At 41.1% G+C, this 23,360-nt stretch overlaps 1 non-coding gene across 1 annotated transcript; it reads left to right on the top strand.

Annotated features, from left to right (window-relative positions):
• The first annotated feature begins 8,884 nt into the window (after positions 1–8,884).
• On the top strand, positions 8,885–8,991 carry LOC128127493 (small nucleolar RNA R71). The gene has a single exon (XR_008225283.1). It is a non-coding gene; the product is annotated as a small nucleolar RNA R71 (small nucleolar RNA).
• Positions 8,992–23,360: the final 14,369 nt, after the last annotated feature.

Below are 23,360 nucleotides of genomic sequence, written 5' to 3'. Positions count from 1 at the left end.
CTTTGTATCCCCAAACAGAAGTCTAAAGGTTTTAGCTCATAATTGAAGTAAATAACAACAAACAAACAAAGTTAAATTGCTTAACCATAATGATAAAACAAAAGAATAAGTGGAATGATGAAATTTTGCCTCAATTACTCTCCTGGATTGAATTCTAGCTTCTTTCGTCGTCTTCTAGGGTTTTTCTGCCTTCTCAATCGCAGCTAAACTCTCTTGAATCGTTCCAGAACTCTCCTCTATCGATCTGTGGAATTATCTTTATATATACGAATTGACTCGTCGAGTCAGGTGGTGACTCGTCGAGTCTCTCTCACATTCCCCGTATTGTGATAACTCTCTGGGATCCCGAGTCATTATCTTCTCGATTCTTCAATTGGACTCGCCGAGTAGTCGATCTGACTCGCCGAGTCAGTGCCATTTTTAGTGTTTTTTCTTCTTTATTTCATCCTCGATCTTCTAACTGTTTCACCCGCTTCCTTTCGCTTCCGAGCTTCATCTTTGGACTGAAAAACATAATTTAAACACTTTTAGGTACCTTTTGTCCATAATATGCAATAATTTAGCTAATAAATGAATAATAATGTATACTTAATATGAACCAATTATGCACATATCAGCAGACATACTACAAAATCCTCTAGTGCAACTACCGAACTATATGCTACCCCACGGGGTTTACCTCTAAACTCTAAAATCGGAAGCTCGCTATCCCTTCCGTCACATACGAAAAACGAGAATAATGTAATTCTCGTCATAGAAAATGACAACACAACCATCGGCCGATCACTCTATTTGGACAGCAATCCTCAACAACACATCACCTTCACCTCCTTTTTGAGTCCTGGGACTCCAATTGGCACTTACCGACCAAATCCCTCGGGATCTATACTCAATTATCCTCGTAAGGTGTACTCTATTTAAGCTCGACCGACATGGCCCTCTGGCCTCGCAATTCACCATACTCGCTCTTAGTCTGAACAACCACAACCGGATAACCCGTAATGATGGAAACACACTCTGTCACGAATCATGGTACCCTAACCATGTTATCTCCCCTAAGCCTACTATTTAGAACTCCTGGATTTCTCATTGTTTCGAGTATGGGTCCTCTGCTTTCAGTAGTACGGGCCCAATACTACATTCCACATCTACCCATACTCTCCACAAGGATCGTCCCAGCTTTCCTAAGTAGCTGCCCAACCTTCCTGATCAACCAATCCCATTCCACATGCTCGCTCCCTAGCGAATACTCACCTCTAAACAACACACTCATCGGACTGAAATTACTCCCTAGTCTCTCCTAGATTCCGACACTTCTCTACCATCAGCTGCTGAAGAACTCCTCGCAATGTCAATTAGCCATTCTAGCTAACTCACATCACTCATTAGTTCCACAAAACACAAAGAAATTAGCATTCGGGCATTGAGCAACCTCCACCATCACATAAAACCTCTCTAGCATTCAACTCCAATTGCTCTATCCACAACACGAAAGGCATAACCGAACTCAGGAATCCTACCTCTCAATTCCTCATGGATCTCTAACTAACAGTTCACATAACAGGTATAAAGGCGTCTCTCCTAAACAGGCACACTAGCATGCAATTATGAGCAGATCTCTAGCCCTAAACTAGCATGAAGTTCAATTAAATCATAGTAACAACACATAATCAAGTAAGGGTATTTTAGGAAATCACTCATTTAGAAAATCATTTCTTTTTTTGAAACAAATTTCTCAAATCCTCAGTTTGAGTTCAGACATACCCGAGGGTACACTCGGATCCCTCAAACCAAGGCTCTGATACCAATTTGTAATGCCTCAAAATCTAAGAAAAAATTTTCATTTCTAATTATCAAAATATTGCTCATAATTTCCAGTCATCACATAAATTATAAGTTATTATCAAACAATATAAGAGCATCCCAAAATCCTCAAATCTCCATAACCCAACAGATGTGTACAATCGTGCCTTCGCCTTCCCGGAATCTACAGAAGTACCTAAAACACATTTAACTCAACACGGTAAGCACGAAGCTTAGTGAGTTCCCCAAAATACCACACATAAATAATTAGCCTCTCATGGCTATATCTCGGTAAGGACCCTCTAGTCATGTGTCTCAGTGAAGACCCTCCAGTCTCACGGCTTGGGTTGGACCCTCCAGTTCTATATCTCAGTGAAGACCTGATGTGCACAAAAGTACCCACTAATTTTAATATTTATAACCTAACAAACTTAGACTATCTATGAACTTATAGGCAGTGTACCTAGTCAGATTACAGTATAGCTTAGGTAAGTCGGGTGTCGATCACAGGGAACGGTGTTCTAATTAATTTACTTACTATTAAATTAACCTAATTTATTAACAAATTTAATAAATGGTTTTATCTGATTTTACAAGATCAGATGAACTTAAATCCAATTCAATAAGTAAAAACACACACTCTTGTTTAGATTGAATCCACTTTTCCCTTATGGCTAGCTAACAATTACGGATTACTAAGTTGGTTTTTAATTATATTAGTAATTTAGTTCTATCTTACCAATATTTAACTAATTCATGTCAAACCATGTATGTTCACACATAATTAAACACAGAACCAATTATAGTTGAAAATATGCTATATAAGATTTGTTGTGTAAACGCAATTATGATCACAATTCTCGTTCTCTAGCACAGCTAAACTTTATTTATTCTAATTATTAACTAAGATTGGTCAATCCTAGCTCTAACAATTCAATGTTCACTAAATTATTAGGTAAACAGGTTCATGCAGTTTAATGGTCACTAAGCTACACAGAACATGTAATTAAACAATTAGATAAACAAATATTAACATGCTAGGTCATACAAATCAAACACAAGCAAATTTTCACCAACTAAGCTTAATCCATAATCATATAACTATTCATAAGTTCAAAGCTTCATCTAGCTAAACAAGAGTAGCTAGATTCAGCTGCTCATTATAGTAATTAAACTAACACAGCTAAAACTAATGAAAGACATGTTCTAAAAATAAACCTTTACTTCTTTTGGTGTTGAAAACCCTCTTCCAGAGCCTTTCTTTCGTTCTTATTCGTCTTCTGGAACTCTTTCTCTTCTGCCAAAAGTCCCTCTTTTCGTAATAATCATCAGAACTTATATAATGCTTAAAAACTCGCGCCACGTCGTGGCCAGGTTGCGCCACGTCGTGGGCTTCAAGCAATCCGTATCCTTCAAGGAAATCCTCCGCGTCGCGATGCTTATCTTCTGAACACCCATGCCACGTCGTGGGCTTCATCTCCACGTCGTGGAATTAGCTCTTATCGTGAATTTATTATTTTCTTGTCTTCCAAGCCTCCCATGTTCCCCATTTTGTCACCTTTGGTCCCTTTCTTCGAAAATCCTTTGTATTGACTGAAAATAACAATTTAAACTCATAAGTATCTTTATTCTAAACATATTATCAATTTATTAATAAAAATGTACTTAAATACTGCCTAAAAATAAGTGTAAATATGGCAATATCAAAATACCCCACACTTAGGTTTTGCTTGCCCTCAAGCAAATTTCAACTTAATTCTTAATTACTAAAACTACACAGAACAATCCGACTCTAGTTCAGCCATTATGCCAAAACCTCAACGCATGCATTTCTGTCTAAAATTCTCCTAAAGTACCCCCCATACTTTAAATACTCACAATCTTCATAAACACTCACCCACTTTTTCCGAACAATGCTCATTTTATGCAACCCTCCGAATCCATCCGCAGAAAACCTCCCAACCTCAAGGTATTTTTAGTTGAGCAACCTAAGCGTACATAAACTAGAATTACAATTTTTCGATACCACTATGGAGCTCTATTTGAATTCTTCATTTCTTTGACATTTGATCTTTTTGAATTCACCACCTTTGTTTGATTTTTTTGGGTATCTTCAACTTTTTGGATTTCTTCAGAATTTTGATCTTTTGATCTTCCCTTTATTTGCTCCAAAATTCTTCAAACTTTACTCGTAATTCTCTTTTTTTTTTTTCACATGTAACTCACTTTTTTTTTCACTCAAAACCCTACATGCTTAAGCAGAGGCGCTCAACCTCAACCTTTATTGGTTAATGATAATAATTTTCCTGGATACATTTCAGGTTTAGGCTGCTAAACCTATTGCATCCCTCAGACCAAACGGGGTTATGTTTTTGTTTCATGATTTCACTAAAATAAGGGAAGCCACAAATGCACTATAACGTGTATTGGCTCAACTAAACATTTGAACTTTCATCGGATCATCCCGCATAATACTAGCAATTATAGCTCAAATTATTAGTACTAGATTCAATTAATTTCAATTTTCCAAATTTTCTGGCAATTTACTAGCAATTTACTGTTTCTACCCCTACCCCACACTTATTTCATACAATGCCCTCATTGTATGTATAAAACAAATCAAAATTAAAGACAAGGGAGAAAAAGGAACAGACTCCCCTGGGATAGTGGCGTGAGCATCTCCAAAAGCGTGGACAAAATACAATTGGACTTTCAAAAATCGAAAACCCGGTGGAAAACTGGTTGAATACGTAAATAAACCACGAACCGAACTCGAAACTTCAATTCGTCAAAGTGTGTATTTGTAAGGAAAAATGTGGCAATGATAAACTGGATCTCATCGTGATATGGGTTGACACCGCAAACACCAAAAAACTAAACTACCAAAAATTGCAAGAGCGCCACGACGTGGCACAAGGAGTCCACGTCGTGGAAACTGAACCTCAGCAGAAAATGAGTTGTTTGCTTTATTTACTCTAGCAACTTTGACCAATGACTAACTGGTTGCCGACGCTTCTATGCAAATATATTTCCCAACTATAACCTCTCTCTTAATAGACCCCACACTTATCTTGAATTGTGGTTCCGACTCACGACTCTTAGCTTCTTTGACTAGACAAACACGACTCGAAAGTTAACCTTCTATGCTCCTTAGAATTCCAACGCTAATCTGAAAAATGAGATCAACCCAAAAGAAAAATAAAGTAACATAATAGTCTTAATAAAGTTTTACATCACATACTAAAAAAAAAACTACTCAAAAACAGAACAAATAAAATCAATCATCATCTTGATCTTGTGCTCCACTCGGCCCTGCTCTATCATCTTGTGGACGCCATAGCTCCTCCCATGTCGGAAAATAGGGATATTGTGGTGGCATAGAAGGTGGTCGGGTCACACCCAAATGTGAATAGATACCCTCAGTAAGCTGGGTATGGTAAATAGCATGACCTCGTAGATTATCCAAATATGTTCCCACCCGACTCTGAAAAGGGTCGGTGGGCACTCCTTGCACATACTGCGAAGCAGCACGCTCTCGTTCGACCTCACCTCTAGCCCGCACATTCCGACGCCTCGGCCTAGCTGGTGGCTGTTGTCCCGGCTGCACTTCCTCCTGTTCGTCATCGATCGGTGGTATAACAAAGCGACCCCCGATATTCACCACCGCGCGCATCACACCCAAGACTTGAATGGTCAAGTCTGTGTCCGGGAATCGAGTGAGATTCCTCACAAAGTCAGGGTTCAAAATTTGATATGACCTAGCCAGGCGAGTAACCAAATGCCCCCCAGTAATCGGGCTCCCAGGCCTAGAATTGGCCGCTTTCTTCCCCATAAACCTTGCCAACATATAAGGCAGATCACAACAAACCCCCGGGGTAATAAGTGTCCATAAATAAAATAGATTCTGGATGGGGACCTTATCACCATGATGCTTGTGATTGATTGTAAACGTGATAAGGCGGTGCAAAAATCGGAACACAGGATTTCGTATTTGTGACTCACTCGAGTCACGAGTGTTATACTCATGGTTAGAAATGCCCCGCCAAAACTGCACATCCAAAGTACCTTGAGTAAAATCCCGCACACATCCAAGCAAGAAGGGAATAAAAAATGGAGATTGCGTCTCCACTTCCGTATAGAGCCCCATACGCCAAGCAAACTCCCGAAGACTACACTCACGATATACACCTCCAAGACGAAACACAAGTGCCCTATTGTAGGTGACATCAAGGGTGCGTTCTTCAAAACAAACGGTAGAAAAAAATTCTACCGACAATTCCCGGAACACGGGTTCTTGAATGGCGAATAGATTCCTCCACCCGTGACAAGTGAACGAAAATTGATCTCCAACATAAGTCTTCGACCAATAACGTTCCAATTCCACTACCATTCCCACTCTACCCAGCCATCCCCAATCAATAATTGGTGCTATTGCAAACTCCCTATTGTATAACCATCCAAGTCGATTTTCGTAGGTTGTTAGCAACGGTCGGGGAATGTTTTGAGGGAATTGATATAGAGGATGTATGCTTGCTACATCTATCGGGCCCTCTTCCTGCTGGACAGCTCGTCGTGGTCCCATTTCAAATGGAGTAATTAGCAAGATCTTGCAACGAATTTAGAAGTATAATAAGAAATTGGCAGTAGGGTCGTGATGTTCCCGTGAGTGCGGCAGTCTTCCAAGTGGGGGATAAGGGGTTTCTCGGTCAAAGGGTTTTAAGCGATTGGTCCCCCCCTGATTTTTAAAGGCCACGACGTGGCGGGCTTTGCCCACGTCGTGGACCTTAAATTTCTTTAGATCGCGAATTGTAATTAAGCCCACGACGTGGCTGGCTATGCCCACGTCGTGAGAGCTGTCAGATGCCAAATTTTAATAATATTCATCTAATTAACTAATTTCTTTGCAAATATTTCATTATTTAAAGTCCCCTACAGCTATTTCTCTGCTTATTACCGGTTTTTAGATGATGAATTGATGTCTTTCCTAATTAAAAAGAAAATAAATAGAAAAAGAAAATGGCAAACCAAACTCGGGTTGCCTCCCAAGAAGCGCTTCTTTTTCTTGGAGTCTTGAGCTGGACTCCGTGCCTTCTACGTTGACTCTTCGGAAGAGTCTACCACCAGGATCTTTTGTTCCTTGAACCGCCGTTTATAAGCTTGAACTCTCCTTTTATACGCCTTCTTTGAATTTTCTTTTTTAGTTTTTCCATCTTCTTCATGCTTTCGTTTTGTGCCCTTTGTGTGTTCCTTGCTCTCCATAGCGTTCCCCTCTTCTTTCACCTCCGGCCTTGTTTCTTTTGAAGTGACTTCCTCTTCATCACTTGTCATTTCCTCGTCCTCTTCGCTCACCCAAGAAGGTGGGTTCTTGTAAGCTATGACTTCAATCAAATACGGAACAGATGCCCTGGGTTTTGTCCTCTTGGCTTGATGAACTACCTTTATCTCTTCTTCCATAAGCTTTTCCAACTCTTCTAGTTCATTCTCCTCATTAATCGTGAACACTTCTTCTTTATCTTCTTGAAAATCATTTCTTATCCCGAAGACTTCTTGTTCATCTCCAACCCTCAAAGTGAGCTTGGACTCGCGGATATCAACCAGGGCACCAGCAGTGTTAAGAAATGGCCGACCAAGGATTATCGGAACATCCGTGTCTTCTTTCATGTCCAAGACTACAAAATCTATTGGAAAAACAAATTTTCCGATTTTCACCAAAATATCCTCCACTATGCCTCGGGGTTGTGTCACCGAACGGTTCGCCATGTGAATCTTCATATTTGTAGCCTTCATCTTCTGAATCTCCAATTTTTGATAATATGAAAAAGGCATTAGATTAATGCTAGCCCCGGAATCGGCTAAAGCATTAACCTTCATTTTATTCCCAAACTCGCATGGAAGAGTGAGGCGTCCAGGATCCCCCATCTTTTCTGGTGTTTCTCCCAACACAACTTTTGAAATTTGCTCACTTAGAATCACTGTAGACTGTTTCTTTAATTGCCTTCGCGTATCTATCAAGTCTTGCAGTAATTTCTGGTTCTCGGAAGCTTTGGATAAGGACTCAACAAAGGGAGTATTAATTGGAATCCCTTTCACATGCTTCACAAACTCTAAATGTTCCTTCTCTAGTTGACTAAGTGCTGCACGGGTGGGAAATGGCATAGGTGGATGATAATCTGGAATAGGCTCAACAGATTTTTGCTCAGACTTGCGCCACGTCGTGGCCAGAGGCGTGCCACGTTGTGGCGAGCCTGGTTCAGCATTCTTTCCATTTTCGATCCTTGATTTCTTGGGCTGCTGCGGTTGTTCTTCCAACGCCTCCAGGAACTCGGATATTGTATCTTCTTCAGTATCGATGGCCATTACGTGAGATTGGGCTTTTACTTCGGGATTCTTCGGGGACAATTTTTCATGGACTAAAGTGGCTAGTTGACCAAGTTGTACTTCAAGGTTGTGGATGGAGGCTTGCTGGTTCTTCATCAAGGTTTGTTGTTCCATGATAGCGGAATCCGTGGCATCATGTCTCTTTTCCGAAGCCTCCATAAACTTCATCAAAATGGTCTCTAGGTCGGGTTTCTTCTCGATTGGTGGCTGCTCCTTTTGGTAAAAGCCTCGACCTGTCTGCCTATACTTCTCTTCTTTTTGCTTTTTATACTCTTCATAGGGCAGCCACTCCTTCTTTGGTTTCCTCCAGTCGTCATCAAACTTATCCCCACTAGAGTAGCACACTTGAGCTTTTCTGTTCCCATACTCATCCATATTGCAGTCCTTGGTCAAGTGTGGACCACTGCATCGCTCGCACCCCACTCTTATGGCATGTATCGACTGGTCCATTTGTGTTATCCGGCGATCCATGTTATTTAGCATGGCCATGACAGCTGCAATTTCTTCAGTTTGGGTCCCTCCACCGCCTTTACTTCCGTCTTGCCTCGGGTTATGGTACTCGCGAGAGTGTTTCGCGAATTCTTCGATGAGCTCCTTGACTTCCCTTGGATTTTTCTTTGTCAACGGTCCTTGAGAATCAAGGAGTTGTCTTGTCATTACATTGACCCCATCATAAAAGATTGACATCTCTTGCTGCACATTTAGGTCATGTTGAGGGCAATTTCTGAGTAGGCCCTTGTACCGCTCCCATGCTTCGTATAGTGACTCCCCCGGTTGTTGCTCAAAGTTGGCTATCGCCTTCTTGAGTTTGGCTATCTTGGATGGCGGACAGAACTGGTCCAGGAATTGCTCACGCATTTGAGCCCAAGTGGTGATTGTACCTGGTGGGAGTGCTTTTAACCACTCCTTAGCAGCTCCTTTGAAAGTGATAGGAAGCATCCTAAGCAAGACTGTATTTCTTGTGACATTTGGGACATTGAAGTAATCAGCAATGTCGTTGACTTCGTCTAGATGCTTAAAAGCATCCTCATGATCCTTCCCGAAAAATGGGATGTCCTTCAGTGCTGTCAATATGTGTCCCTTTAGTTCGAATGTGGCAGTGGCAGGAATTGCGGGTTGGACTAACCCAGGACCCATGTCATCTCGGATCCGCTTTTTGTATGCTCCCATGGACATTTCTTCAATCGCTGCCATCTCGTTCCTTGGCTCGTTCTCGGGTTCACTTGTGTGTTCTTCAAATTCTGGCTCGGTATCGCTTTCGGACTCGGTTTGCACGGGTGTGTGTTCCAAATGCTCAAAATTGCTCTTGTGCTTCGCTGATGAGCTGGACTCTCCTGTCTTCTTTCCTGACTTCCTAGAAAAGGCTGACTTCAATTCTTGCAAGGGCGTCTTTTTCTTGTGAAGTGCAGATTCGGGGTCTTCCAGTGGTGGCACCAAGTGTGTGTTTGAGCTTCTGGTCATGAACTCCTGCAACTTGCTAAACTAAAACGTAAAACTGAACTAAAATAAGAAAAACTAACTACCAAATAAAAATTTTAAAAATTTTGCTTGTCCACGTCGTGGCAAGTATATGGCCACGTCGTGGACTCTGTAAAAAAAAATTTATTTTTGCTGAAAAATTAACTTTTTGTGGCTGTGATTCCACAAGAAGGATCGATTAATTTAATGCAAATAATTAAACTACAAACTAAGCCGTTCCCCGGCAACGGCGCCAAAAACTTGATGTGCACAAAAGTACCCACTAATTTTAATATTTATAACCTAACAAACTTAGACTATCTATGCACTTATAGGCAGTGTACCTAGTCAGATTACAGTATAGCTTAGGTAAGTCGGGTGTCGATCACAGGGAACGGTGTTCTAATTAATTTACTTACTATTAAACTAACCTAATTTATTAACAAATTTAATAAATGGTTTTATCTGATTTTACAAGATCAGATGAACTTAAATCCAATTCAATAAGTAAAAACACACACTCTTGTTTAGATTGAATCCACTTTTCCCTTATGGCTAGCTAACAATTACGGATTACTAAGTTGGTTTTTAATTATATTAGTAATTTAGTTCTATCTTACCAATATTTAACTAATTCATGTCAAACCATGTATGTTCACACATAATTAAACACAGAACCAATTATAGTTGAAAATATGCTATATAAGATTTGTTGTGTAAACGTAATTATGATCACAATTCTCGTTCTCTAGCACAGCTAAACTTTATTTATTCTAATTATTAACTAAGATTGGTCAATCCTAGCTCTAACAATTCAATGTTCACTAAATTATTAGGTAAACAGGTTCATGCAGTTTAATGGTCACTAAGCTACACAGAACATGTAATTAAACAATTAGATAAACAAATATTAACATGCTAGGTCATACAAATCAAACACAAGCAAATTTTCACCAACTAAGCTTAATCCATAATCATATAACTATTCATAAGTTCAAAGCTTCATCTAGCTAAACAAGAGTAGCTAGATTCAGCTGCTCATTATAGTAATTAAACTAACACAGCTAAAACTAATGAAAGACATGTTCTAAAAATAAACCTTTACTTCTTTTGGTGTTGAAAACCCTCTTCCAGAGCCTTTCTTTCGTTCTTATTCGTCTTCTGGAACTCTTTCTCTTCTGCCAAAAGTCCCTCTTTTCGTAATAATCATCAGAACTTATATAATGCTTAAAAACTCGCGCCACGTCGTGGGCTTCAAGCAATCCGTATCCTTCAAGGAAATCCTCCGCGTCGCGATGCTTATCTTCTGAACACCCATGCCACGTCGTGGGCTTCATCTCCACGTCGTGGAATTAGCTCTTATCGTGAATTTATTATTTTCTTGTCTTCCAAGACTCCCATGTTCCCCATTTTGTCACCTTTGGTCCCTTTCTTCGAAAATCCTTTGTATTGACTGAAAATAGCAATTTAAACTCATAAGTATCTTTATTCTAAACATATTATCAATTTATTAATAAAAATGTACTTAAATACTGCCTAAAAATAAGTGTAAATATGGCAATATCAAGACCCTTCGGTCTCACAATGCTATTTGGACCCTCTGGTCCTATCTCAGTGAAGACCCTCCGGTCTCACAACTCAGTTTGGACCCTCTGGTCCTATCTCAATAAATACACAGAATAATATACAACATAAATCACAAAGACAGAATGCATATATATCATATATCTCAGTATAAGCACATAAGACCCTCCGGTCAATAATACAAACAATACCCTCCGGTCATACAGTAAATACCACTCAGGTAAGTATAGTGAGAAGATTCACCTCAACTGCTATGCGATAAACCCTACATTGTCGTTGCTGCTTCGTACTGACACCTAAACTGGGCCATAACAACCCAACACTATAATAAAAGACTATACAAGGCTACACCCCAACACTATGCCCCATAGATGGCCCAACTAACCAGGCCCACTACCGAACCAACTCATTGGGCCCACCAAGGCCCAAGAGAAAAAAGGTCTACTAATGGCACAATTTTCCAAATTGGACTCAAACCCTTACTTGGGCCTTACCCTAAAGCCCACGACTTAACTCTAATCCAAAACACCCTTTCTCAGATGTCTAACCAGACACCAGCCCAAATATGCAAACCCACTTAGACAGAGTACGCAGGGCGTACTGAGTGGTACGTTGCATGTACGGGCTTGTACGCCCAACGCACTTCCCTCTTAAACCAAGTTTTCCATTAAGCACTTAATTCTTTAAGCCATAACTCTAAACTATAGATCTGAGTCCCAAATAACGTTTAAACCCATAAAGTCACTGGCTTGGTGACTTTGTATGCCCTATATAAGCCCAAACTCCAAAAATGGCATTCTACTTCCATGAAAATGGTCATAACTCTTGCATGAACCCATTAAGACTTCCAATATGACAACTTTATGATTCTAGGTCCCAAATAACACTAAGAGGGGCAACTCTAAGCTCCAAAAACGACATGGACTCAAGGGAATTCATCAATGGGACCAAAAGAGTCCGTAAACTCAACCCAAAAGAGATCTAAGAAAATAACCACCAAGTTGAGACTTTATACCTCAAATGAGAGCCAAAGGCTGATGAGGTTTCAGATCTAAAAGCTCTAGCTTCTTCAATGAATCTTCTAGAGTGAGCACCTTCTTCCAAATCTCCAAAACACTCTTCTAATGGTCATCTAAGCTCCAAGAACACACAAGAAGGATTAGGGTTTCGTGAAAGCTTTCGAAGGGTGAGAGTATGCAGGTCGTACTCAATAGTACGTTGTGTGTACTCACTTAATGGCTTGTACGCTGCGTGTACTGGCTTGTACGCCCATCGTACTTCCCTCTTAAACCTAATTTTCCATTAATCACTTAATGCTTTAAGCCATAAGTCCAAACTACAGATCTGAGTCCCAAATAACGTTTAAACTTGTAAAGTCACTTGCTTAGTGACTTTGCATGCCCTACATAAGCCGAAACTCTTTCTTAGATGGCTCAACTAGGCACCAACAATCTGGCCCAAGAAGACATCCCAAACCGAAGCCCAAATATGTAAACCCACTGAGACAGAGTACGCAGGTCGTACTCAGTAGTATGCTGCGTGTACTCACTTAATGGCTTGTACGCTACGTGTACTGGCTTGTACGCCCATTACACTTCCCTCTTAAACCCACTTTTCCATTAATCACTTGATGCTTTAAGCCATAAGTCCAAACTACAGATCTGAGTCCCAAATAACGTTTAAACTCGTAAACCCACTGGCTTGGTGACTTTGCATGCCCCACATAAGCCGAAACTCTAAAAATGGAATTCTACTTCCATGAAAATGGTCTTAACTCTTGCATGAACTCATTAAGACTTCCAAGATGACAATTTTATGATTCTAGGTCCCAAATAACACTGAGAGGGGCAAATCTAAGCTCCAAAAACGACATGGACTCAAGGGACTTCATCAATGGGACCAAAAGAGTCCATAAACTCAATCCAAAAGAGATCTAAGAAAATAACCACCAAGTTTGAGACTTTATACCTCAAATGAGAGCCAAAGGATGATGAGGTTCTGGATCTAAAAGCTCTAGCTTCTTCAATGAATCTTCAAGAGAGCACCTTCTTCAAAATCACCAGATCTTGGAGAACCAGGATGCACCCGATCGTAGATCAATCTTGGAGAACCATGATGCACCCTGAAGCTGGTCAAATAATAGTTCTTCATCGTTACCTTATTTAGCTCCCGATAATCTATACACATCTGATGAACCGTCCTTCTTCTTCACAAACAGAATCGAGGCTCCCCATGGCGAACAGGTCGGCCTGATAAATCCCTTGTCTAACACCTCCTGCAGCTGTGTAGATAACTCCTACGTCTCGAAAGGAGCCAATCGATATGGTGCCTTGGTTATTGGAGCCACACCAGGAACTAGGTCTATCTTAAACTCTACCTGCCTCTCCGGAGGTACCCCAGACAAATCCTATGGGAACACGTCTGGGTACTCCCGTATTAGTACATCATGCACGGTCGACTTACCCTTATTTCGGGTATCCAACACATAAGCGACATAACCTAGGCAACCCTGCTGTAAATAGCATTTCGCCATCGCTGTTGAACATAATGCCGGTCCACACTACGGCCTCTCTCCTTGAATCACCAAGCCTCCCCCACTTGGGGTCCAAACTTACACTAGCTGCTGCTCGCAGTCGACCACTGCCCCATTGGGGCTCAACCAGTCCATACTCACGATAACCTTATTTCCTTACAATGGAATAGGGACTAAATCCACAAAATACTGCTCATCGAGCAACTACAATGTACATCCCCGGTGAAACCTCGCGACCCGAACGGTCCTATCATCCGTAATTTCTACATCAGCTCCCCCGGAGCATGATAAGTCTACTTTATGAATGTACTAATTTGTCATAAATATGTTGAATTGATGCATAATTGTCCAAGAATGAAACTAATTTGATGAGTTGTTGAAATTTATATGTAGGTAAATACTTAGTGCTAAAGTGGGCAGAACCCGCAAGAAAAACAAGCAATATGAAGTTAACGAGCATGGGAGACGAATTGCTAAAAGAATGAAGAAAAATGGTGTTGAGAAATTTGACCACTCTTCAATGTTTTGATCATATCTCAAGAGTTATATCTCCAATTGACATGAAAGAAGAGTTTCTGAAAACTAGACAAAATTTCCAACAACTTTCATGTTTGGCGTTTTTACTGATTCTACCGTTTTCATCACAAAAAAGGGGCAATTTAGATGGGAGACGTCCTAGAACGCGTCTAAGACGCCCCCTAAGACGCCTAACCGTTTTAGGCCATTTTCAAGTGCAAATCAAGGATGTCAGAAAGCCTATAAAACACCACGAAGGACGCCCAGACGTCCTACCTGACGTCTAAGACACCTACTAGGACGCCGACGCGGAAAACAGCTCCGAAAATTAGTTTTTTAGCACCTATTTAAGGGAGATTAAACCCTAATCGACTTTGGACTCCTCCCCTGCGATTTTCACCCGTTTTAGAGGGTTCCAAACACTTTCAAACTTTATCTAAACGTGTTTCTGATCATCAATTTCTGAATCCGAGACTACGAATCACAAAGTCCATCATCAAGCAACATTTGAAGATCATTCAACCAGTGAATCGTCATCAATTCCATCAAACTCCAGATTTGGTTACTTCTTCTCCATGGTTTCATCGTTCCATGATTGATTTATCATTAGACTTTATTAGTTTTATGATTTCAAGTTTGTTTATGAATTTTAGTATGAATTCTATTGTTTTTATTCAATTTGTGTGCTTTTTGATTGTTATGGAAGACTAAACCACATAAGTTACTTCCGGGAATGTTGTAGGATGTTAGGATGAACACGTTTTGATTATTACTTTTATTCTAGTCAATTTCAGTTATTGTTTCAATCTTAAAGTTATGATTTTTACTTATAATGATTGGAGTTGGGTTTTCTTATTCGGAGATATTCCAACTAAGATAGTATATTGTTAATTCACTAATCATTCTGAATTCAAGTAGTTTAGGAACTTAGATGATCAGTTGAACCCACATACATTTTTCCAAATTTGTAGTATTATATACTAAACATTGTAATAGGTAATCGTAAGACACATTATTGCCAAACCACTAGTTGTTCCTAATCCAATTATACATAGAGAGTATGACAGCTAGTTGGGATAACATACTGTGTGCTCAAAATTATTTGTTGCATGTTAATCAACCTTAATTATGTCTAGGTAATTAAACTAGAATTTAAGGGAAGAAAAACGTGTAAGTCTAACCATCTGAAAAACTGAACCGGAAGTACCTTGTTTTCTCATTCATAGTATTTGTTTTAACAATCTTTTGCAACATAAAGTTTCTAGTTGTTTAGTTTATTTTAGTTTAATTTGAATTCGTGACAATTGCAAGCATTAGTTTTTCCATTTACCTATTTTAACACAAGGTTTAACCACAAACTCCTCGTGGATTCGACCCTTACTTACCCTAGCTATCTAGTGTGTGTGAGGTTTATTTTTGACCGAGACAACGAACTCGATCAAAATTTGGCGTGTACTCTCTACATCAAGGGGACAGTCCAGCTCCCCCGGAGCTCCAACAAATCTCTTGCTAAGCACGAGAGATACAAAAGATGTGTAGCCCCCGAATCGAATAATACCAGAGCAGACATGGCGTTCATTAAGAACGATCCTATAACGAAACACATAAACATAAGCAAAAAATCAATATAATTAAAGAGATGAGGAGATGATACATACCCGTCACAACATCGGGAGCCGCATGTGCCTCCTCTACGATCAGCTGGAAGGCTCTACTCTTCGCCACAGGTGCCTTTGTCCGACCCTGACAGCCATTGGTAATCCTCAATATAGCAGTAGAGGGTACCGCCACCTGTCCTGCTGCTGCTAAACTCAGGCACTAGGACCTCTTGTGGCCCCTCTTCTTGCACTGGAAGCAAATTAGATAAGATATTATGGTGGTAGTGATAGCAGTACAATCCCTGCTAACGTGACCAATTCGACTGTACTTAAAGCAGCCCGAAACACCCGTCCTGCACATACCCTCATGCGTCCTACCACACTTGCTGCAACGGCCTCGACCCTGTTGGCACTTCCCTTGGGATTCCACCTTGTGCTTTTTGCCCGAACCCTCCACACCAGAAGCTGCATCTGTTTTCCTCTTCCTTTCCAACTCTAAATCAATCTCCTTCTACAAAGCCCTCGCTATCATATCCTACAGTGTTTTGCAGCTGGATCGGCTCACAAACTACCAAATGTCGCTCCTCAACATCTCATGTTACCGAGCCTTTTTCATCTCCTCGTCCACCACATACCGTGGAACAAGAAGGGAACTCTCCCTGAATTTGGCGGTGATCTCAGTCACCGTCTTAGTCGTCTGCTGGAGATCCTGGAACTCTCGCACAAGCTGTTCCACCTCAATCACAGGTGTGAACTCAGCCCTAAACTTGGTTGTGAAGTCGCTCCAGGTCATAGTATCAAGGGAATCATCACCAATAGCATATCCGATATCCTACCACCAATCCTACGCCTTGTCCTTTGGGAGGCCGGAAGCAAGTTAGATCTTGTCCCCCTCGAGACAGCGACTAGTGCGAAAGGCGTTGGCAACATCCGCCAACCACCTGCTACTAGCAATGGGGTCCCTAGCCCCATGGTATTCTGGAGCTCCATAATCTCGGAACTCCCATAATATCATCGTGCGTGCCCCAATCATGGCCACCATCTCGATATGGAATGCACCCAAGCTCTCATCAAGAATCTCCAAAACGCCCTCCTCGACCATATCGAAGATCACAGGAGTCTCGTCAATGATACTACACATGATCTCAGATGAAATGAACTCCCTCATCTGATCATCGAGTTGCCCAACTCCATAGCCTGAGCCTGATCCCTCGCCTGCGCTAATACTGCCAACTGGTCTAGTGCGTAGCATCACCATACTAAAAATACATCATAACAATCATCAGAATACTCATCATAACCCAAGGGATCACACACACCACAAGTTCCTTGGTTTCATCTCAGCTCTCCTTGACTCAAGTACGAATCCTCTTCTTTCAGTAATACGGGCCCATACCACCTTCCACATCTATCCGTACTTTCCTCAAGGTTTTGCTTACTCCACCAAGTCCCTTTCACTACTACTGCTCTCAGTGCGAATTTCATCCTAGGCTTACCATTCTCCGACCCACTCTTCGTCATCAGTTGCATAATAATTCCCTGCTACCTTTCCCTAATAGCTCGCGAATACCATTACATATCACTAAGACCAGATAGTTCTTTGAATGAGAGGTCTCTCCTTATAACGGTTGGACTCAAACAAGAGCGCCAAAACAAGGCTAGACCTAACCTTCTTAAATTATTTAGTCGTCATAATATGTAACTTAATGTTTTCGTTTCCTTGTTAGTTAAAGATAACTAGAACTCCTAAAATCACAAAGCAAGCAACATTCAAGCATTGAGTAATCAAAACCAAGAATATCCTAATCAGGCCATCATATCACTAACTAATTAGTACTAGCATGCAGTTCAATAAGCTCATATAATAGGCATACAAGCCATCGTTCCTAGATCCTTAGCCCTAATCTAGCATGAAGGTCACATATTCACAATTCATATCATAACATAAACGTGTATGGGTAATTTAGGAGAACTTACTTGAGCTCGGCTATTACATGCACCACACCATTTTCTCTTTTTTAAAATCCTTTTCATAAAAATGAGTTTCATTTGAAAACTTTCATATCAAGTCCTTAGTTTGAGTTAAGACACACTTAAGAGTGTGCCCGAATCCCTCAAACCAAGGCTCTAATACCAACTTATACCAACTTGTAGCACTCATATAACATGGTCCCAAAATTTTCATTTTTAAATCATAAATACACCATAGTTATTAAAATCATGTCATCAAAACATAAGTCATAGTATCTCAAAACATCATAAACGATATATCCATATCAAAACATATGTCAAATATATCAGAGTAAACATCCCAGGCTAAACATCATGGTGTGTGCAAATCAGTTATCCCGAGCTCTTCCCTTTGCTACTAGAAGTACTTGAAACCAAAACTGAAAACCTTAAGCACAAAGCTTAGTGAATTTCACCCAAACTACCACATACCATACATATAACATGCAACTAGGAGATACGGGCCCTGCCCAGACTCAAGGAGATTCGGGCCCCACCCATACTCGGATAACGGGTCCCGCCCTATGATATACGGGCCTCGTTGTAACACCCGTCTCTCGAGGTATTATTTAATTTAAGTAATTAATATTAGTTTGGACTAACAATGAAACAAATGGACTTATGGAGTGGACCTTAGCAAAATGGGCGTAATAGTTGGGTTGCCCATAAGTCGTACGTTGGGCGTAACCTGGCATACGCAGGGCGTAGAGGCGCCTAGGATCCGGGGTTCGCATGCACGTATGTGCAACGTACCAAGAAATACACGCAGCATACGTGAGCAGTCTCAAAACCCGAATTTTTAGGGTTTAATCCATATAAATACCCCATTATGGCTCAAACCCTAGCCTCATTACCAGTCCCTCACCCTCACTAAACCCTAATACGCCCTCATACTCCATTGTTGTGTGTGTTTGACCTTTTGAGCTCATTTTGGTGAAGAAAAGATTGGAAGAAGAGAAGAGGAGTTAAAGAAGAAAAGCTCAAGGATCTGGAACGATATCATCTTTTGGCACTCAAAGGAGGTATAAAGCTTCTAACTTTCCTCTTAGAAGCTTAGGTCTAGGATTATGGAGCTTTGGACCTTTTTAGGTCCAAAGGATGGATCTTTTTCATGCAACTTCGTTTTAGAGCTTAGAGTTGCGATCCTTGGAGCTCCAAGCATCCCTTTAGCAGTAAAGCTTCGACCTTTAAGGCCTTTATGTAACCATGCATGAGATCTAGCCATTTCCATGGAAGTTTATAGCTATTTTTCCAAGTTGGGTTCATTTGGTGGGTTGCAAGCCACCAAGTGATCGACTTTATGGATCAGGACATTGAAGAGGACTTGGATCTGTATTTTTTTGCCTTAGGATTAGAGTAGTAAGCACTTAATGGGAAAAGTGACTTAACAGTGAAGTATGTTGGGCGAACATACAGGTATGCGTAGCGTAGATGCCATTTAGCCAGTACGCTTAGCGTACATAGGAGTACTCCCTTCATACTCAATAGACATGGGCTTGGTGTTTTTGGGTCTCGGTTTGGCCCATACTTTGGACTTTGGGTGTTTGGGCCTTAGTGGGCCATCAGAAGTCAGATAATTTGGGCTAAGAATATGTTTGGGCTTAGGGAATGCCTATTTGAGAAGTTGGGCTCAATTCAGAAAATTAGGCCATTAGTGGGCCTTTAATGGGCCATTAGTGGACTTAGAAAGATTAGATGGAATTGGGCCTTGTTTATGGTCCAAATCAGAGCCAGGTTAAAATGGTCATTTTACCCTTAGAAGGATTCTCAGTTTGTCTGACTAAGTATTGTTGTATAGAGTTAGCTGGGGAGTTATGGGAGTAGCCAACAAAGATTCCTCACGCACGAGTTCAACATTTAGTTTGAGAGGTGAGTCTTCTCCTATAGGAACGGGTCTAAGGCACTAAGTTCATCCCGTTTATGTTTGATTGTATGTGTCGAGGTTAGCCTGATGTAGATTTTATGTTCCGGACTACGGTTTGATGTTGGGCGGGGCCTGATGCAGTTAGTATGCTTGATGTCTTCGTGATTCTTGCATGTGTATGATTATGTGTTCTGGACTTTGGACCGATGTCGGGGTAAGCCCGAGGAATGTTAGCCTTCTTGATATACTTATGTCTATGATTATGTTTATGTTTATGTTATGCTCATGATATGTATACCGGACTTCGGTCTGATGTCGGGCGGGGCCCAATGCAGGGGCTAGGCTCAAGTTATGCAAGACCTTGGTCCGATGCCGAGCGGGGCCCGATGTCAGACTCATCCTATGCCGGGCACGGCCCGATGTAGTGGGCTAGGCCCAGTATGTGATTATGTATATAGTATGTGGTAGCTTGGGGAGACTCACTAAGCTTTGTGCTTATAGTTTTCAGTTTAGCTTTCAGATAATTCCACTAGCAAAGGGAAAGGCTTGGGATGATCGCATGGCACACACCATAACTTTAACTTGGGATTGTTTTAGACTCTGAGGATTACTTATATGATTTTGATACAGTTTTTGACATGATGTTCTTGAGATACTTGGTTCTTGATTTTTATTATGATGATGGATGATTTATGGTTTTAATATTGATTTTAAAATGAATTTTTAGACCATATTTTTGGGATGTTTCAAGTTGGTATCAGAGCCTTGGTTTGAGGGATTCAGGTACACTCTCGGGTGTGTTTGAACTCAAACTAAGGAAATGGTATAGAAATTTTCAAAATAAAAATCATTCTTATGAAAAGGATTTTTGAGAAAGGAAAAGAATTTTAGAAAAAGCAAAAAGAAAATAATTTTGAAAAAGCGAAAAAGGTGTGCTGCATGCATTCATCTGAGCTCAAGTAAGTACTACCAAATTACCATACATGTTTATGTTATGATATGATTATCAGCTTTATGAGAACTGCATGCTAAATTAGGACTAAGGATCTAGGAAGGATGCCTTATGTGCCCGTTATATGTGTATCAGCTTTAAGAGAATTGCATGCTAGTATAGATTAGTCAGTATGAGAGCTTGAGAAGTATATGCTTGATTATGTGTACTCAATGCTCGAATGCTGCTTGCTTTTTGCTTTTAGGAGTTCTGGTTACCTCTTACTAACTAGTAAATGAATATGTTAAGCTACATATTATGAGGATTAAATAATTTCAGAAGGTTAGGTCTAGCTCTTGTTTGATTCCAACCGTTGTAGGGTAGGATCTATCCTTCGAAGAATTATCTAGTCTTAGTAATATGTAATAGTATTCACGAGCTAGTTAGGGGAGGATAGCAGGGACTTCTTACGCAGATGGTGGCGGAGAGTGGACTGGTGATTACCCTAGGGCAAGCCTAGGATGAAGTTAGCATGATATTGGAAGTAGTAGTAAAAGGGACTTGGTGGAGTCGAGGCGGTTCTTGAGGAAGGTACGGATAGATGTGGAAGGTAGTATGGGCCCGAACTACTAAAAACAGAGGATCTGTACTTGAATCAAGGAAAGCTGAGATGAATCCAAGAAACTTGTAGTGTAAGAGATCCCTCGAGTTATGTTTAGTATTCTAACGTTTGTTATGATGTGTTTTTAAGAATTGTGGTTTTACGCCCTAGACCATCAGTTGGCAGTTCAGGTGCCGGTGAGGGATCAGGCTCAGGCTCTGGAGCCAAGGAGCTAGATGAGAAGAATAGGGAGTTCATCTCCTCAGAGATCACGGATAGTATTCTTGAGCAGACTCATGTGGTCTTCGATTCGATCAAGGAAGGTATCTTGAAGCTTATAGATGAGAGATTTAGTGCGTTACGTACTGAGGTGGTGGCCATGATAGGGTCGTGCACACTCACTTTCTGGGAGTTTAAGGCATGTGGAGCTCCCGACTATCATTAGGCTCGGGATCCCATTATGAGTACTAGATGGTTGGCTGATGTCGCCAACACATTCCACACCAGCAGATGTCCTGAGGGGGATAAGGTCAGAATAGTGTCTTGTCTTATGACAGAGAGGGCACCTGATTGGTGGGAGGAGATCGGACGAGCAATTGGTGATGATATAGTGTTGGATGCTATAACCTGGAATGATTTCACGACCAGGTTCAGGTCCGATTTCGCACCTGTTACTGAGGTGCAACAGCTTGCTAGAGAGTTTCAGGACTAGACTACAGAGACAGTGGCTGAGATTACCGCCAAGTTCATGGAGAGAGCCCTTCTTGTTCCGCAATATGTGGCGGATGAGGAGATGAAGAAGGCTCGATACCATGAGATGCTGAGGAGTGATATTATATAATTTGTGATCCGCTCCAGCTGTAAGACGTTGGTGGACATGATTGCTAGGGCTCGTGGGAGCAGCCAACAGAGATTCCTCATGCGTGCGTTCAACATTTAGTTTGAGAGGTGAGTTTTATCCTATAGGAATAGGTCTAAGGCACCAAGGCCGACCCGTTTATGTGTGACTTTATGTGTCGGGATTAGCCCGATAGAGGTTTTATGTTTCGGACTTCGGTCTGATGTCGGTCGGGGCCCGATGCAATTAGTATGCTTGATGTCTTCGTGATTCTTGCATGTGTATGATTATGTGTTCTGGACTTTGGTCCGATGCCGGGGCAAGCCCGATGAATGTTAGCTTTCTTGTTATGCTTATGCCTATGTTTATGTTTATGTTATGCTCATGATATGTATACCGGACTTCGGTCTGATGCCGAGCGGGGCCCGATGCAGGGGCAAGGCCCAAGTTATGCCGGACCTCGGTCCGATGCCGGGCGGGGCCCAATGCCGGACTCATCTGATGCCGGGAGGGGCCCGATGCGGTGGGCTAGGCTCAGTATGTAATTATGTATATAGTATGTGGTAGCTTAGTGAGACTCACTAAGTTTTGTGCTTATAGTTTTCAGTTTTGGTTTTAGGTACCTCCACTAGCAAAGGCAAGCGCTCGGGATGATCGCGTGGCACAAACCACAGCTTCAGCCTGAAATTGTTTTAGACTCTGATGATTACTTATATGATTTTGATATAGTTTTTGACATGATGTTCTTGAGATACTTGGTTCTTGATTTTTATTATGATGATGGATGATTTATGGTTTTAATGTTGATTTTAAAACGAAATTTTTGGAACATATTTTTGGGATGTTTCACCCGCCCACACTTAATGAGATATTGGCCCTGTCTACACTCAGCTAACTAGGAGATATGGGCCCCACCCACACTCGGCTAATAGTGAGATACAGGCCCCCCACTCACACTCAACTAACTATGAGACACATATAAGTATCACACAAACAACAAGTCTAACCAAAACATACCAATCCATTCCATATCCATACTCACGTAATGCTAAGATACAGGCCCTACCCACACTTAGCTACTAATCAGCACACATAATATACACGGGCCAACATTGGTGCTTTCGACCCGTTCAATCCAGGAGGAAACTCACCCCAAATGTCGGATGATGGCTGAAACGTGTCTTCCCTAAAATCAACTCTACTCAATCCCTGAACCAAACAATCCCTTAGCTTCCATTTTATACTC

This window comes from Lactuca sativa, chromosome 7, assembly GCF_002870075.4.
Source record: "Lactuca sativa cultivar Salinas chromosome 7, Lsat_Salinas_v11, whole genome shotgun sequence".
Classification (NCBI taxonomy): Eukaryota; Viridiplantae; Streptophyta; class Magnoliopsida; order Asterales; family Asteraceae; genus Lactuca; species Lactuca sativa.
This window is presented reverse-complemented; position numbering and strand designations above follow the sequence as displayed.